The sequence below is a fragment of the Crocuta crocuta genome, unplaced genomic scaffold, assembly GCF_008692635.1.
Source record: "Crocuta crocuta isolate KB4526 unplaced genomic scaffold, BGI_CrCroc_1.0 scaffold2, whole genome shotgun sequence".
NCBI classification, from domain to species: Eukaryota; Metazoa; Chordata; class Mammalia; order Carnivora; family Hyaenidae; genus Crocuta; species Crocuta crocuta.
The window spans coordinates 5,534,477-5,550,315 of record NW_027528640.1 but is presented as its reverse complement, the minus strand read 5'-3'; the positions used below and the strand labels follow the sequence as shown (position 1 = coordinate 5,550,315).

At 45.5% G+C, this 15,839-nt stretch overlaps 1 protein-coding gene across 1 annotated transcript in view; it reads left to right on the top strand.

The window, feature by feature from the left end:
- Positions 1 to 15,839, top strand: part of PRKG1 (protein kinase cGMP-dependent 1) — a 1,238,678-nt gene that overhangs the window by 557 nt on the left and 1,222,282 nt on the right. The gene's annotated exons all lie outside the window — the stretch shown is intronic.

Genomic DNA, 15,839 nt, shown 5'->3' with positions numbered 1-15,839 from the left:
CCTCTCCGGACACTTTAAGAGCCGGATCCTGCCCGTTCAGAGTTGTGTGTGGCTCGTCGGTAGCGCGCAGAGGAGGCCCGGCGACTTTGGCCACAAGTAGGAAGCTTTTGCACTCCACGCGCCGCCTGCACCGGAGAAGGCTGATCGATTGGCTCCAGCATTAAAGCGCCTCTGGACATTAGGGAGAGGAAGTGCAGACTCCCCAGCCCATTACTGGCTTTTAGTCTCTGGAAGTGCGCGGCCGAAAGTGCATTTCGCAGGATATTGAATATTCCATTAGGCGTGCCTTCATGCCCGCCCACCCCTTCCCTCTTCCTTCTTAGATCACTTGGTGTCTGAGTTTGGGGCTCTCAGGGGACCCCTCAATGAGTCCCTCCCCCTTAGCGCTCTGACTTGGAGGCCAGCAGTAGTAAAGCCCGTGTTCTCTTGTCCAGTCTCTATCCTGGCCACTTCCAGGGCTCTCAGTGGCGCCCGCCTCCCCCCACCCCCCTTTGTCTCTCTCCCCTGTGCATTGACGAGTGTTCCCGTGTGGTGGGGGAGGAGAGCACAGGAGGCTGGGCAGGGGTGAGGAGCTGTTAGAAGGGGTCCAGGCGCCGCGAGCGGGCAGGGGAGAGAAACAGGAACCAGGCCGAAAGGATTCGCCTTGGGGACTTTGGGCCCCTTCCGAACCGACGTCCAAGGGGACAGCTTTCACCGTCCCGAGGGACACTCCACTTACAAAGTGACACTCTCCACATGGCACCGTTCGGCTCGGCCTGCCCTGAACCTCCCCGCCCGATGGCATTCTTCCCAGCGTCAGGCCAGGACAGCCAGAGGCCCTCGGATCTGGCCTTGCCCTCGGTGGGGAGGCGGCTGCCCGGGGGCTGAGGCNCATTCCGCGGCCGCTGCCCTGCCCCTCGCTCAGCAGCTGGAATCAATCTGCCCACCTCCTTAAGGAGCCACTTCATCAGCGGTCACCCGGCAGCTGCTGGCCTCCCGGGGCCGGCGGGCCGGCCGGGGCTTTATCGCATTTTTGGCGCATTTTTGGAATTTCAGATCCCCGCTTCTGGGCTGCGCCCCTCCAGGGTAACGGGCGCCCCTTCACAGCCCAGAGGCGGGCTCAGCAGCCTGTGCAGGGGCCCCGAGGAAACTCTCCCCACCCAGAGTCCTCCCTCATTCGGGAGCTGGCTCTCAGAGGCGCTTTTATTCTCCTGGACACGGGGCCTCTCCAGCAGTGAGAGTACGTTTTTGTGTGCGCTGGGAGGAAATGGCTGATCTTTCCTATGCGCGCAGGGTCCTCCCTTTCCTCCCCACCCCCTCCTCCCGCACTTTGGTGTTAGGGGTCGGAGCCTCCAGCCTGAGCCGGGAGCATGCTCACAGGACGTCAGCGCACGTTTGTGGCTACACGGAGTAGCTGGAAAGCCCTCTTACTTCCTCTCTGCTCCGCTTTACGCTGGGATTCAGGGCAAACTTCTTGCTACTGAGCACTTAGGTTTTTATACTTTCAAATGGGGGGCCTGGAGTGGATTTTCAGCAAGCTGACTCCCTAGAGTGGAAAGGATTTTGACAGGTACACCCAAGGGCGGTGGTAACCCTTGGAATCAGGGTCGCAGCCTAGCACTGAGAGACCCTCACTTCATTGCTGGTGAGACACCTTAACTTGGTTCAAGAACAAGAATGATTGAAAAAGGATCTGTCTGCTACAACACGTAACAGCAAACAAGATGCTTGGAAAATAAAGCACATTATGGGGCGCCTGGGTGGCTCAGTTGGTGGAGCCTCTGACTCTTGGTTTCGGCTAGGGTCATGATCCCAGGGTCTTGGGATCAAGCCCCATGTGGGGCTCTGTGCTAAGTGTGGAGCCTGCTTACGACTCTCTCTGTCTCTGCCTCTGTCTTCCCCTCCCTCTGTCTCGCTCTTGTGGGTGTGATCTCTCTGTCTAAAATAAAATCTTTAAAAACGGAATTTTCTACTTTTCCGATACTCAGATTGGGGGACTAGCTATTCCCTCAACTCGTGCAGCCTGTGTAGAAAGCGCAGCCTCCTGCTGACTAACCGGGCCTGACAGAGACTGCATTATTGCAAAGCCAGCGTTCCATTGCATTTGCTACAGGATTTGAGTGATAACTATTCAGGAGTTCATTTCAAACTTTACTAGGACACACAGTGTTTAGACGAACAAGAAAGGACATATATTTTGAAATCATAAGAGTCTGGTGGGCAGAAGGAAAAAAAGAGCTTTTGCCTAAAAGCACCATTTTAGAAAATGATGGCAATCTAAAATATTTACATAATAGGTGGTGAAAATATCTCACGCATTTATTGCAGGGGAAGGAAATGGGAGAATTCACTGGCTGTTGTAATCAAGTCGGTCCAATTAGCCAGATCGGCTTCCATGTGTCCACAGAGGGTACAAGGCACCATCTCCATTAAGAATGATCTAAGTATCCAAGGAATGCTTAGCTGAAAATTATACGAGGGAAAGGGAAGGTCTGAGTACTCAGCCTAAGTATCAAGTGTACCATATGATGATCATGTTCAAAAAGAGAACGTCCGACTTATTGCAGCCCTCATTTCCAGACCCCATAGAAATGCCCCAGTAGGGATCAAGTGATTATCTCTGAAAACGGGATGGTGTTTTGCATGGCGATGATGATGTCCAGAACTTATAAATCACTTTCTGCCAGTTAAGTCCAAGTATTTCACATTGTCTTCTGTGAACTCTACATTCCGTGCAAGTATATCCTCCACATCAAGGATTACCTAATATCCTTAATTCTTTTCCTTAATTTTTTACACACTCCTGAATTCCTTACTTTGGCTGCCCATTCAGCTCAGAGGACTGCACACAGTTGTTGTTGGTTTTAAATTCGCTTGAGCAGAGGCTGGAATCAATATTAATCTGTAACAGGGACAGTCGATTGTTTTCCAAAGCCATTTGAGCTATTCTTTGTACAAATCCCTTGATTCTGGACGATGTGAATTCATCATTTGGAACTTGAACCTCCTTCCCCTAGGACATGGATGCTTTGGGATGGAATGCCCCAGAAATCTCATTGCTTTTTGCATGTCTAATTCCGTTCAGGTCTGGTTTGACCTTCAGATGAAATCAAGGGATTTGGCCTAATTTTGATATAAGCAACTTCAATGAAATGCTTCAGTGGTACCAATCAAACTCTGGGTACGGCTTATTAATTGTTCATGGAGAAAAGGCACAGTGCTTTAAAATAGCAGGGATAATCATGATCTGGAGGGCGAATCTTAGCAATCTGAGTGCCACACTCTGCTCTTTCCCTACAGTGGCTCACTCTGTGCTTAAAACAGTCCTAAGTGACCAAGGGACTTTGCATGTCAGGAGTCTCCGTCATGAAGAAGTTGCTTGCCTGAGATCTCACAGCTAGGAAATGCAAGAGGCCAGTTTCAAGCCCAAGTCTTGAAGTTTGTAGAGTCCAACTTCTAAGCTGCTACACTCTTTCGTGTCAGAATTGGGCAATTTCCATCTTGGTGACCAGTGAGTCCTTTCAGGCAGAAAGAAACAAGCCCTTCCCCCTCCCCCCCCAAATTCAAATAGGATTTCTGTGAAAAGTGTTAGAGCCAGCACTGGGATGACCTCCTGGCCAACGAACTCTTGTAACCAGCACGTAGGCTTGGACATGCTCACCAGGCTGGGATTTGCTCTGGTGTCCCTCTTGGGATCGTCAGTTTACCAGTCTTTTCTTTTGCTTCCTTCCTACCCTTCTCATGTCCTAAGCAGGGATCATAAACAGTACAGTTGTGACAGTGATCTGAGTTGCCTCCTGCGAACACCATTCATTATACTCTTTGCCTTTTGCCTTGCAAACCGCTCAGGCTAATCCCTTTGTCCCTTCCAATCCTACCAGCAAAGGGAATTTATTAGTAAGTGACAATATATCAATATGTTACCCAGTTATCTTTTCCGGATTAACATAGTAACAGTTTAACAGCTTCTGGGAGAGGACATTCATTTACTTGGCTCAGATGAGTAATCCTTAAGACAGGAGTTTAAGGGGAGGCAGGTTGAGGAGGGTAGGGAAGGATTTTTGTGCAGAAGGCTTCTCAACATCCTGGTCACTGGGAGAGGACTTGTTCTGAGCATAGCTTTCCATCCCTCCTTTCGGTCAGAGCTTCCTGGGTATCGCAGGGGGCAGTACCCTGCCTTTAGTGACGAGAAAACTGAGCACATTATCACCCAAGTGCCTTTTACAGGATCTCAGAAATGGGACATGAAAAGTAATTCAGGTTTCTTAATTTTGCATCAGTGCCAGACTTGGTGAATTGATGTCTTCAACTTCTCATCTGTCCGGACTTCTTATTTCAGACCTATTCACTTTGCTTTGAGATTGGCTCAGGTTCTAGAATCATGTACAATTTCCAGATGTATTTGTAACATATCAGAAATTTCTGTTGCATTGGAACCATCGATCTATGTATAGGCTGGAACTTCACATTTAATTACAGTCCTTAGAAATTGGGCCGATCCTCTTGAGAATATTTGTAACAGACCTGAAAACCCAAAAGGTGTCATATCTGGTTCCTCTTTCCTAGGTACCCTCTCACCCTACTATGGAGGAAATGCCGAGAGTGCATTAAAAATCCTTCCTTTTGGGGCACCTGGGTGGCTCAAGTCTCAGTTAAGCATCTGATTCTTGATTTCAGCTCAGCTCATGATTTTACAGTTTGTGAGTTCGAGCCCTGCACTGGGCTCTGTGCTGACAGTGCAGAGTCTGGTTGGGGTGCACTCTCTCTCTCTCTACCCGTCTCCTGCTCCTGTGCTTCTCTCTTATTTATTTATAAACAAAACTTAAAACAAAAACTTTCCTTTTGATCAGATCTTCAGGTGATTTCAGCGTGGCTCAGAATATGAGAAATTACTTTCATTTGCCTTTGAAAATTTGCTCAGCTGAGTTCAGGACCCCGTCTTATGCAGGATTCTTGTAGTTCTTGAGGTTACTGTGAGTTTGGAGATAAACCAGGAAGAGCATATCCTGTTTCACAAAAGTGAAAGCTCAGAAGTTGGGGAATTGTCCAAAGTGAGAGCTGACCTTGAGTCTGCCTTTGTTGGTGTGCTCTGCCATTGGGTCCCTGAAGAGAAGAGGCCATGTGTGCATGGTTAAGTGTAGGCACGTGTGTGCATGTACATGTGTGTACACACACAGGCACAAATTGCCCCTTAATTCATTTTATGATCTTTACACTTCTTGCAGTAGTTATTATTTCTGACATTCTTCTATGCTAGCCCAAATCAGTTTCTTGTGGACAAGAAGATTTTCGTCTTGGGCTGTTAGCACACAACAGACAGCAGCATCTCAGAGCTTGTCGACTGCTCGTACTTGGAACTGGGCACATGTGCCGGCATCATTTGCTGGCCCTGGGTACCGGACCCATCTCTGTAGCTTCCTTCTACTTTATACCCGCTGATGGCCTTTTCACTTCCTTTTCTTTGTCCCTGGGGTCTGCCTGTGCTTGCTGGCTCTCTCTTTTGTGTCCCTGTTATTTCTCTGTTGAAGTGCAACATCTGTGACTGCTGCCAGATCGTTTGCAAAAATCTTAAAACAGCAAACCTAGAACCATCTTGCTCCTAATGCTGCTCTAAGCTTTTAAAATCCATCACGTCTTCAGCATTTTGGGTATCACGCAATTGGAATGTCCTAAAGTTTAAGAAATATCTATTGTCCATATTGAAATATATAGCATGTTAACATATTTGCTCAATAAAAATGCACATTTCCAGAAAATGTGTATCTTTGAAATAGATTTGTTTTGTAGAAAGGCAGATGGTAGAAGTAATCTCCTTATTTTACTTATTGCTCCTAAGCAACAAATTCCTTTTTAATTTTTTTAACGTTTTTTAAAAATTTACTTCTGAGGGAGAGAGAGCGAGCAAGCGAGCATGAGCAGGGGAGGGTCAGAGAGAGAGGGAGATACAGAATCTGAAACAGACTCCAGGCTCTGAGCTGTCAGTCAGCACAGGGCTCTATGTGGGGCTTGAACCCACGAACCCTGAGATCATGACCTGAGCCGAAGTCGGACGCTCAACCAACTGAGCCACCCAGGCGCCCCAACAAGTTCCTTTTTAAAAGCTCTCGGTCTCACTCCTCACTAAACACTGTTGGTAGATCCCAGACTTCATTGTACAATATGTTGCTTTTATTCTAAACATTCCCATAATGTTTCTTTTATATGAATAGAGTAGAAATGCAGACTTCCTTGGAAAATAATGTAGTTTTAAATTCAATCGATATAAAGTTGATACTGACTGGAAAGTTTTAAAATACTGTCTATAATTTGCCCTGTCTCCTGTACTAGCTGCGCTTTTATAGGTTTTTTTTTTAAGTGTATGTTTGTTTGATATATTTGTGCAAGTTAGTCCTAAACAGTTACTACATTGATCCTAGGAATTGATTTGGAGGTGCCTCTGTTGTACGAAGGGACATGTGGGTACCACTTGGCGTGCAGGCTGATAACCTGAACATGCTGGGTTCGTCTGAGTGTTTGTTTATTAAGGCTAATCTGATAAGATGTCTACAGGAGTTACCTTGTTGGGTTAAATTTTTAACTTGTGATCAATAACATCCCACTGTAGTTCTTAAATTAGTCTCTCAGATACGTTGCTAATTCAGACAGTTCTTCCTTTCGGGTCCAAATGAGAGAAAGTGCTTCACAGTGTGTGTTAATCCTCAAATGTGTCTTTATTTGAGCGCTCGGACCTGAAATGCTCTGTTAACGCAGCTGGGAAACCTGATGGGGAGGCTAAAAATACCCCTATGTTTGCCTCTTACAAATATTTGTATGCCTGTTTCTTCAACTATATGCTACTATGATTGCGTGAGGAGCAAATCTAAAGCCTTTGGGTAAATGTTATTATTTTTCTCGATGCCCCTTGTTGCCCATGCAGTACAGATAATGCTAATTTTGTGGGTCACATGGCCACCCCAAAAATCTCAAAATAGAAAACTCTTTTATATCTTAGGTTGTAAACTTCTGGGTAGACACCAGGTCTGTTTATAGTGAAAATTCCAACCTAGTGAAACCCTCAGCTTATCGTGCTTTTCTTTTCCCGGATGCGAATTTTTGGACACTGGGTAAGAACGGCACCTATCTACAACGTATTCATAACAAGTGAGCAAAACAAACCAACAAAAGACCCCTGAACCTTCTAGAGAATAAAACCAGTTCATACTCGTTCAGCGTCCTCTCCGGAGAGTTGGATGGCGCTAACATTCAGGACAACGCCCTCTGTCTCCTCGGGCAGATCTCAGCTGTGCTGCAGCACACGCAGTGGTGTGTACTTGATTATTTTGAGGTTCAGATGACTAAGTCATAGTCTAAAAATCTGATTTCGTGACTTGCTTGGTTTCTTAGAAAATAAGAGTGAGGGCACTCACAGACCTCTCCTGGGAGAGCCATTCACTCGCATTCTGACCGGCTTCCTAGACCGCGGTGACAAAGAGATGGCAGGAAATTGCACGTCATCCACGGGCGGTCTCGTCTCTTCACTAGAGTGTGTCGCACACGGGGACGTCACCCATGTGGTGAGTCACTGCAGGGAAAATGTCTGAGAACGTCTGATCTGAATGATGGCTCTAAGAAAATGAAAATCTCGAGCCTGTGACACTCAAAGCTACTTGCTTATAAGTCACGGTTGTTAGACTTACTGCACCCTGTTAGGCACATCTACGTCAGACCTGTCCTGTTTGGGGAGATTCTCGCTGCCCTCCTTAGCTTTGTGTTCCTCTTCGGCGACTCTTTGGAGGGCGACCAGTATCACCACCAGTGTTAGAGTGGGGACAGAGAGCGAGGCAAGAATGGTGGCTTTTATAAAAGGCGCGCTTGCACGGGCGATAAAGCAGTGATTTAGTAAAGAATGATTCACTTTAATATATCATCTGAAAAACATCTGATCTGCACCCCCACCTGGTTTATGAATTTCCTCGGCGCACCACAGCAGGGGCCCCCGTGAGCAGGACAGCAGGGAAACAATATGGGACGCAGGCCCCACTGCAGTCTCCGTCTAGCCAGGGCCCTGGGGAGCTCCCTCCCGGAGCCTCTGCAGTGCAGTGTGGCTTCCCTCCTTCCACGGGGGGCTTCCTGGGATCCGGAGAGTCAGCAGCTAAGTCTGTGGCCATGAATGGTAGCATTGTGGCAATTTATACCCGGAAAGACATGATTTGTTTTCTCATTTCTTTGTAAAGAAATGCAATTTGGAAAAAGTTGGGAAGGGAGCATCTGCTATGAACTGACAAATTTATTTTCCTGTAACCTGTATTTCATTGACGTGTAGGAAACTAAATTCATGTAAATGAGGAGAAGGGTTTTCTAAAAGTTTTTATTGTTAGAATGGCTTTTTGGAAAAATGAGAAAAATGTGAGAAGGGAGGGAAAGAATATACAGGCAGGAAGAGGAGTTAGCAACAATCCAGTCTTCTTCCAGAGCATAGTGCAGGCTGTCTTCCCGTCCTACTTAAGAAAGGGGATCCTTAAGATCTGGGTGTAAGTCCCCTGCATGAGATAGAAAAAAGCAGGTGGAGGGAGAGAGGGAAAGAGAGGGGTTGCGAGTTCAAAATTGACCACAAGATGGCAGCAGAAACACAGTATTCAGCAGTTGGACAAATCGTTGGCAATGGCCTTTGGTTGACGGTGGACGGTGAAGATATATTCCTAAACATACAACTTTCTCTCTCTCTCTCTCTCTCTCTCTCTGTGTCTCTCACTATCTCTCTCTCTCACTGTCTCTCTCTCTCTCTGTTTCTCTTATAAGGTTTATTTATTTATTTTGGGAGACAGAATGTAACCATGGAAGGGACAGAGAGAAGGAGCGACAGAATACCAAGCAGTCTCCCCGCCTTCAGCGCAGACCTTGATGTGGGGCTCAGACTCCCCAACCATGATTGAGATCATGACCTGAGCAAAGATCAAGAGTCCAATGTGTAACCGACTGAGTTCCCACCCCCTCTCACTGCCCCTACCTACATACAGCCTTCTTAATGTCAGCAGTCAAGTATTTGGAAAGCGTATCATTTTTTTAAAGTGTTTTTATTTATTTCTAGGAGAGAGAGAGAGAGAGAGACAGTGTGAGCAGGGGAGGGTCAGAGAGAGAGGGAGTCACAGACTGAAACAGGCTCCAGGCTCTGAGCGGGCAGTCAGCACAGAGCCCGACACGGGGCTCGAACCCACGAACCACGAGATCATGACCTAAGCGAATGTTGGATGCTTAACCGACTAAGCCACCCAGGCACCCCTGGAAAGCGTATCATTGAATCCGTGTCATATTATCATTTTCCAATTAGTAGTGATTTGGCAGAAAGTATTTAAAAAGCCAAAGTTCAAGGTTCTTCTGTAGCATTTTTGCCTTTAACAAAAGGGAGGCAAATAGCACACTTGGCGTGGAGAGGTCTTTGAACATTAATGTCAATCTGAGGGAAATTCCTATCCCCCTGTGAGGTCTCTGTGCTCCTATTTGCCCAAGAGAAGACAGCTGAGAGAAAAATAACGGGAAATTAATAGTAGTAAAAAACATATGTGGGGCGCCTGGGTGTCTCAGTCGGTTGAGCGTCCGACTTCGGCTTTGGTCATGATCTCACGATTCGTGGGTTCGAGCCCTGCGTCGGGCTCTGTGCTGACAGCCACAGCCTGGAGCCTGCTTCACAGCCTGGAGCCTGCTTCAGATTCTGTGTCTCCTTCTCTCTGACCCTCCCCTGCTCACGCTGTGTCTCTCTCAGAAATAAATAAGAAACATTGAAAAAAACATATGTGTGAGGAGATGGAATTGAGGTTTCCTACATAGCCCTGACCTCCATAAAAAACAAAAAGACAATTATAAGAAAAAGTTAGATCAGCTATCAGATGAAATTTCCCATAGCTTCTAATAGGTTGTTCGATCTTCTTGGTAATCCTGTGATTCTAGAATATAATTAAGTACATCTGAATATGGCCCGTGACAGGTTGCGGTCCTTCTTAGAAAAACATTTTAGTAATTGAGTGAATGATTGTTTATATACATCTAAATATTTGGAAGAGAAAAACAGAGTTTTTTGTTTTTTTCTGGGATGCCCTGAATATAAATTGTCTTTCAATAATTTCAGATTAAAGAGGAGCGAGTGTGGCCTGATCTACCACAGAGGGGTAAATTGTGGGTCACATCTAATGGACTCTAAGGTTTTGGGTCAGTCATCCCTGGAGAAGTGCCATTCAGTCTTCCTGGAAAAGGCTGTTTCATAGAGTGTGTGACTCCCTCTCGTGCGACAGCCCCAGGGGACTAGAGGTGAAGAAGCCTTGCTGATGGCCTCATTTGTGATTTAACACTGAGGAGACATGTACTGATTTTGGTCTGTCTCAGTAACCAAGGGTGAATGCCACACTCAAGTTGTACTTTGGGTAAAAAGAAGTCAGTTTTGAATTAATGCGATTCCTTGGCCCTCTTTAAATTTTTTTTCTTTAATGTTTATTTTGGGGACAGAGAGAGACAGCGTGAGCGGGGGAGGGGCAGAGAGCGAGGGAGACACAGAACCTGAAGCAGGCTCCAGGTTCTGAGCTGTCAGCACAGAGCCTGATGGGGGCTCGAACTCACAAACCGTGAGATTGTGACCTGAGCCGAAGTTGGATGCTTAACTGACTGAGCCCCCCTAGGCGCCCCTACTTGGCCCTCTTTAATTGATTTTTGCTCAGATGTAAGGTCAGGTTTTACTCAGATAAGCTTATAAGATGGGAAATAGAGAAAACTTAAAACAGGACATGTACCAATATCCTATCTGACGATAAATTGCTGTTGCAAAATGTGTTTTGAAAGTCTGTAATACATTTATTTAGTGCTGTCAGCATATAAAAGTGCTCTTGGGGCAATAATTTATGTAGTCTTTCTAGGCAAGGGAGAAAACGTTGTAGTGTATGACCGTGAGAGAGACTGAAGGGTAGACAGAATGGAAGGTCTTTTCTCTGTCGTGTTCTGGGCCAGGAAAGCAAATCTCGCTGTTAGACACGGTCATGGAAGAGATAAGTAGTATCACCTTCATTTTTCGCGGATCTTTCTGGTTTGTTATCAAGGCAAAGCAAATTCCTGCAGCAGAGAGGTATGTTGTTTTGTCTCCCCATGGGGCCCCGGCATCACACGGATGCCCCCACCCCAGCCGGGATGCGCTGTGTGCTCTCTGGGCTTTTTGGATCTCAGAGCAGTCCGACACAGAATTTTCTTCGGTGTGGTCCACACTCACCATGTTAAAATCAGGATGTGCTTTTTGATACTTAAGGACATGCGTCACATCTCCGCTTTGCTGATTTCCATCTTTTCTTGGGCTGTGTCTACTTCCTTGATTGTTTTAATTGCCAAAGCAATGCCTGCTGGCTGTCAGACAGTAAAAAGCAGCATTTAATGCCCCCCACCCCCACCCCACCTGTCTTCCAGCAGACAGCGGTGCTAGGCTTTCTGCATGTGTATGCAAACCTTGTAGAGGGAGAACTTCCCTGTCCATTTGGAGTTTTTTGCTTATTGCTTGTTTTTCTAACTAAAGTGGAATTGTTCTATGACAATCCTCAGTAACCTGCTGATTTTTGGTTTTTGTTTTTGCTTACTAATAGCTCCTAGGGTTCTTTCCTGATGAGTCCATATTGGTTTTTTCTCACCATTCTATAGCGTCCAAGTCCTTCTGCTCACTGATAGTGATGGTCATTGGTTTTGTCTGTTTGTGAGCATAAATGCTGCCAGGAATATTCTCGCACATGTTTTCTTGTCTTTTATTTATATATGGGATACATTGCAAAAGGTGAGAGAGCTAGGTCAAAAAACGTTCCTAATTTTCAGTATGATGTTTTCAGTGTATGTGATGATGTGTAAACTTTCTGTGTCAGATACATCGATCTCCAGCCCTTTCCGTTACACATAAAAGGTGTGCCAGTGGCATCAACAGGGTTAATTTTCTACATTATGCAAGCAATCATTAAAAATCAGGCATATAACTATAGCAGTACCGTGTGTGTTTCTTTTCTTTCTTTCTTTCTTTTTTTTTTTTTTAAATACTTGAGCTGCCTTCATGAGAACTCTTTTTGAAGCAATGTTTCCATGCCTTTTAATTTTCAGATTTATAAAGTCCATATTGTGCTTCCGGCTTGATTTTTTTTTTTTCCCTTCCTTAAAGTTGAATAAAATCTCTCCATTCCTACAACGTCATGGTTTTGAAAATAGGAATAAAATTGTGTATATGCTGCTCTTAAGTAACCAGTGATTTTCTTTAAGGGTTGAAACGATTTGTTTTTCTTTCATCAAAATACATTTTTGATACTGGAAGGACTCTGAGGATCTTGCTCCCACTGGGGAAAATAACAAATTCCAAATCACTCAGCTACATTTGTTTTTAAAAAGGCTGGTGGGAAGATTTCGACATATATGGTATTGGAACTGGGCCTTTCTTTTTATAGGATGGTGACTTCTGGGAGCTTTCTTTCCTTTCCTTTTTTTTGATGATGGTTATGATATTGGAGTAGATTTCCCAAAAGATAACTTCGCAGACATTTATTTGGATCAGAATTCAGTCATATTAGAAGTAATCAAATGTACAAAGTGAAACTCTTTTTGGAGATTAGGAAGAGCAGCCTTAGGAATTTTAGCTTTGTCTTACAGATAAATGACCTCATGACACTTTGTGATCGTTGAACACGGGGGCTTTTGGGGTGCCTGGGTGGCTAAGTCAGTTAAACGCTGACTTTAGCTCAGGTCATGATCTCACAGTTCGTAAGTTTGAGCCCCGCTTCAGGTTCTGTGCTGAGAGCTCAGAGCCTGGAGTGACTTTGGATTCTGTGTCTCCCTCTCTCTCTGCCCCTCCCCTGCTTGCATTCTGTCTCTGTCTTTCTCAAAAATAAAATAATGTAAAAAATTTTTTAAAAAACCAGGGGACTTTGGAGTCATGGACCTGAGTTTGAACTCTGGCTCTTCCTGCACACATTGGCCTTGTGATTTTCGATGAATTACTTCTCTCTCTGAGCCTTATTTCCTCCATCTATAAAATAGGGATAATGATACTTGTCGCCATAGGCTTTCTATACAGGAGATACTCCCTACCTGTTCGTGGAGTAACAGAAGACGAGTGCAAAGTGCTAGGTAAAATTGCCAGCCAGCGTGCGCCAGTGTAAGGCTAAAGATTTTTAGAGAGTTTTGGGGCATCTGAGTGGCTCAGTCAGTTAAGTGTCCAACTCTTGATTTCTGCTCAGGTCACCATCTCACAGTTCATGAGATCGAGCCCTGTGTCAGACTCTGTGCTGACAGTGCAGAGACTGCTTGGGGTTCTCTCTGTCTCTCTCTCTCTGTAAATAAAGTTAAAAACATTGTTGAAAAATAAAATTTAAAAAATAAAAAATTTTAGAGGGTTTTAAAAACTTTAGTTCTTGGATTAAATTATAGACCCTCGTGGCCAGAAAGGATTTTAAGAGACAACTTTGTTCATCCCCTTTGATTAACAAAACATTAACGGCAAAAAATCAAGCAAACATCTAGAGATTCAGAAAAGCGATTTGCCGCAAACAAGATGGACAGACTGGTCAGTGATGAGGCTGGGGCTCCCCCCAACTCCTGCCCTCATGGCTGGTTGCCTCCCCAGCTCTCCTTACCCCTGTCTGAAACATCCATAGTGATGAGTGAGAGGAGGGTTTACAAACTAGATGTTTGTAAACTGGAAGCAAGACACAGATGGGAAGCACATGCTGTTTCCATTTGTTTCACGAATGTGAAATGTGCATGTGAGATCGGGCCGAGCGGAGGCCACATACCATGTGCCCCGTGCAGCATGCCCCGGCTCCGGGACGCCATCAGTGTAAGTTTCTTGCACGTGGGGTGGCCGTGAACGGCTGCATGGCCTACAAGCCCCGGCGGAGGCAGGGGCACAGGGCTCCAGCTCGTCCTGCACGGCCTGAGCACCCCCATGCCGGGGGCCTGTGACAGCTACCATATCTGTCTCTGCTCTTTGGCTCGTTATGGTGCAGTGCCCGTAAACGGAGATAACTTCCAAATCCAGGGAGCTGCAGGTCTGGGGACTTGGGTGGAGGCTCTTCGTAGATGTTCTAGAAGCTCACAGACTTCCCCCTACCACCCTGAAAGCTGGAGGGTAAAAGTGCTTTCGCCAAACCATGCTGTGTGTGTCCCTCTCCGTAAGTCCACTTTAAGCTTCTATGTTGGTGCGTTCTCGGTGGCTGTTTGCAGGCTACAGATGGATGTGCACTGCATCTGACCTTTCCAACTTGGACAAGTGCTATCCCAGAGTTTATTTCTCTAAAGTCTTTCAACTAATATGTGGGTAGATGCCTGAGGAATTCGGGAGACCCAGAGCCAGTTCTGTCCTTACTAGCCTGGCGATGTTGTGTGGTGTGCATCCAAGTCCTAGCTGCTGCTGCTGCTTTTTTTTTTTTTTCTTAAATGTTTAAAGTTTATTTATTTTGGGAGAGAGCACAAACAGGGGAGGGGCAGAGAGAGAGGGAGAGAGAGAATCCCAAACAGGCTCTGAGCTGTCAGCACAGACCCTGACTCCAGAGTCAGTCCCACAAAGCATGAGATCATGACCTGAGCCAAAATCAAGAGTTGGACATTTAACCAATGGGGCCACCCAGGCACCCCTCCCCCAAGCTTCTTCTGTTGCTACAAATCTCAGGTTGTCGACAGGATTAAATAAGCTCATGCATATAGTGATGATTTCATAAGTGCTTTGTATAGTCATTCAATAAATGTTAGCTCTCATGGTTATTACTTTTTCTGACCTTATTCACCAATCGTACGATGAGTTTTAACTCTAGATCCATTCATATTCTTCCCTTATTTCTAACTCCAGACTTCATTCTAATTGTGCTCATTACAGTAGCTCTGACCCAGTTTTAAGAGTCATTTCCTGAATCGCGGTTGGCATCTGACGTTGGTTATATTTAGGACTTATTTCTCATTCATAGTATAGTATGAATTCTCTCTCTACAAGTGTCACACCCCTCCCTCCCCACCCCATCATATTAGAAACAGAATATCCTGCCACTAGATTTGGCGGTGGTAAGGCCCCCTCTGCGGTTATCTGGTCTCTGAGTTGAATAAACCCAGGGGGTCTTAGGTTCTAAACTGCATAGTCTAACCTGGGAATCTAAATAAAACACGCTTTCTTTTAAAAACAATTTTTTTAATGTTTTATTTATTCCTGAGAGAGAAACAGCATGAGCAGGGGAGGGTCAGAGAGAGAGGGAGATACAGAATCAGAAGCAGGCTCCAGGCTCTGGGCTAGCACAGAAGAAGCTCTGTCAGCACAGAGCCGGATGCAGGGCTCGAACCCATGAACCATGAGATCATGACCTGAGCCGAAGTTGGATGCTTAACCAACTGAGCCACCCAGGTGCCCCTAAAATGTGCTTTCTGATTCAGTAGGTTTAGGGAGGCACCAGAGATGGTGTATCTGTAGTCAGCACTCACGTGTTGCTGATGCTACTAGCCCCCAGATCCTTATGCGGTGAAGGACTGGCCAAAGGTTTTCTCTGTCTCCTTCTTCTTCTCCTTTTTCTTCCCCCCTCTTTTTTTTTTTAAGTCCAAGTTAAAGTTTTTGTATAAATAAAGTAATCAGACACACAAATGCAAGCTAATGGTAATATCTTAATCCTGTTGCTTGGCCTCTTTGAACCTCAGTTTTCCATCTGGAAGACAGGGATAAGAAGGCCAACTCAAGTTGACACCATGCAGAAGACTGGCCGTAAGCATGCAGTGAGTGACAACCATTGCTTCTGTAGTTTTGATGCTAGTGTTCCGGAGACACAGTCAGATTTGTTCCCTGATGACAAATGTGGTCTGGAAAGAACTTTAATTCAGGTAAGATGGGAAAGTAAAAACCCTGA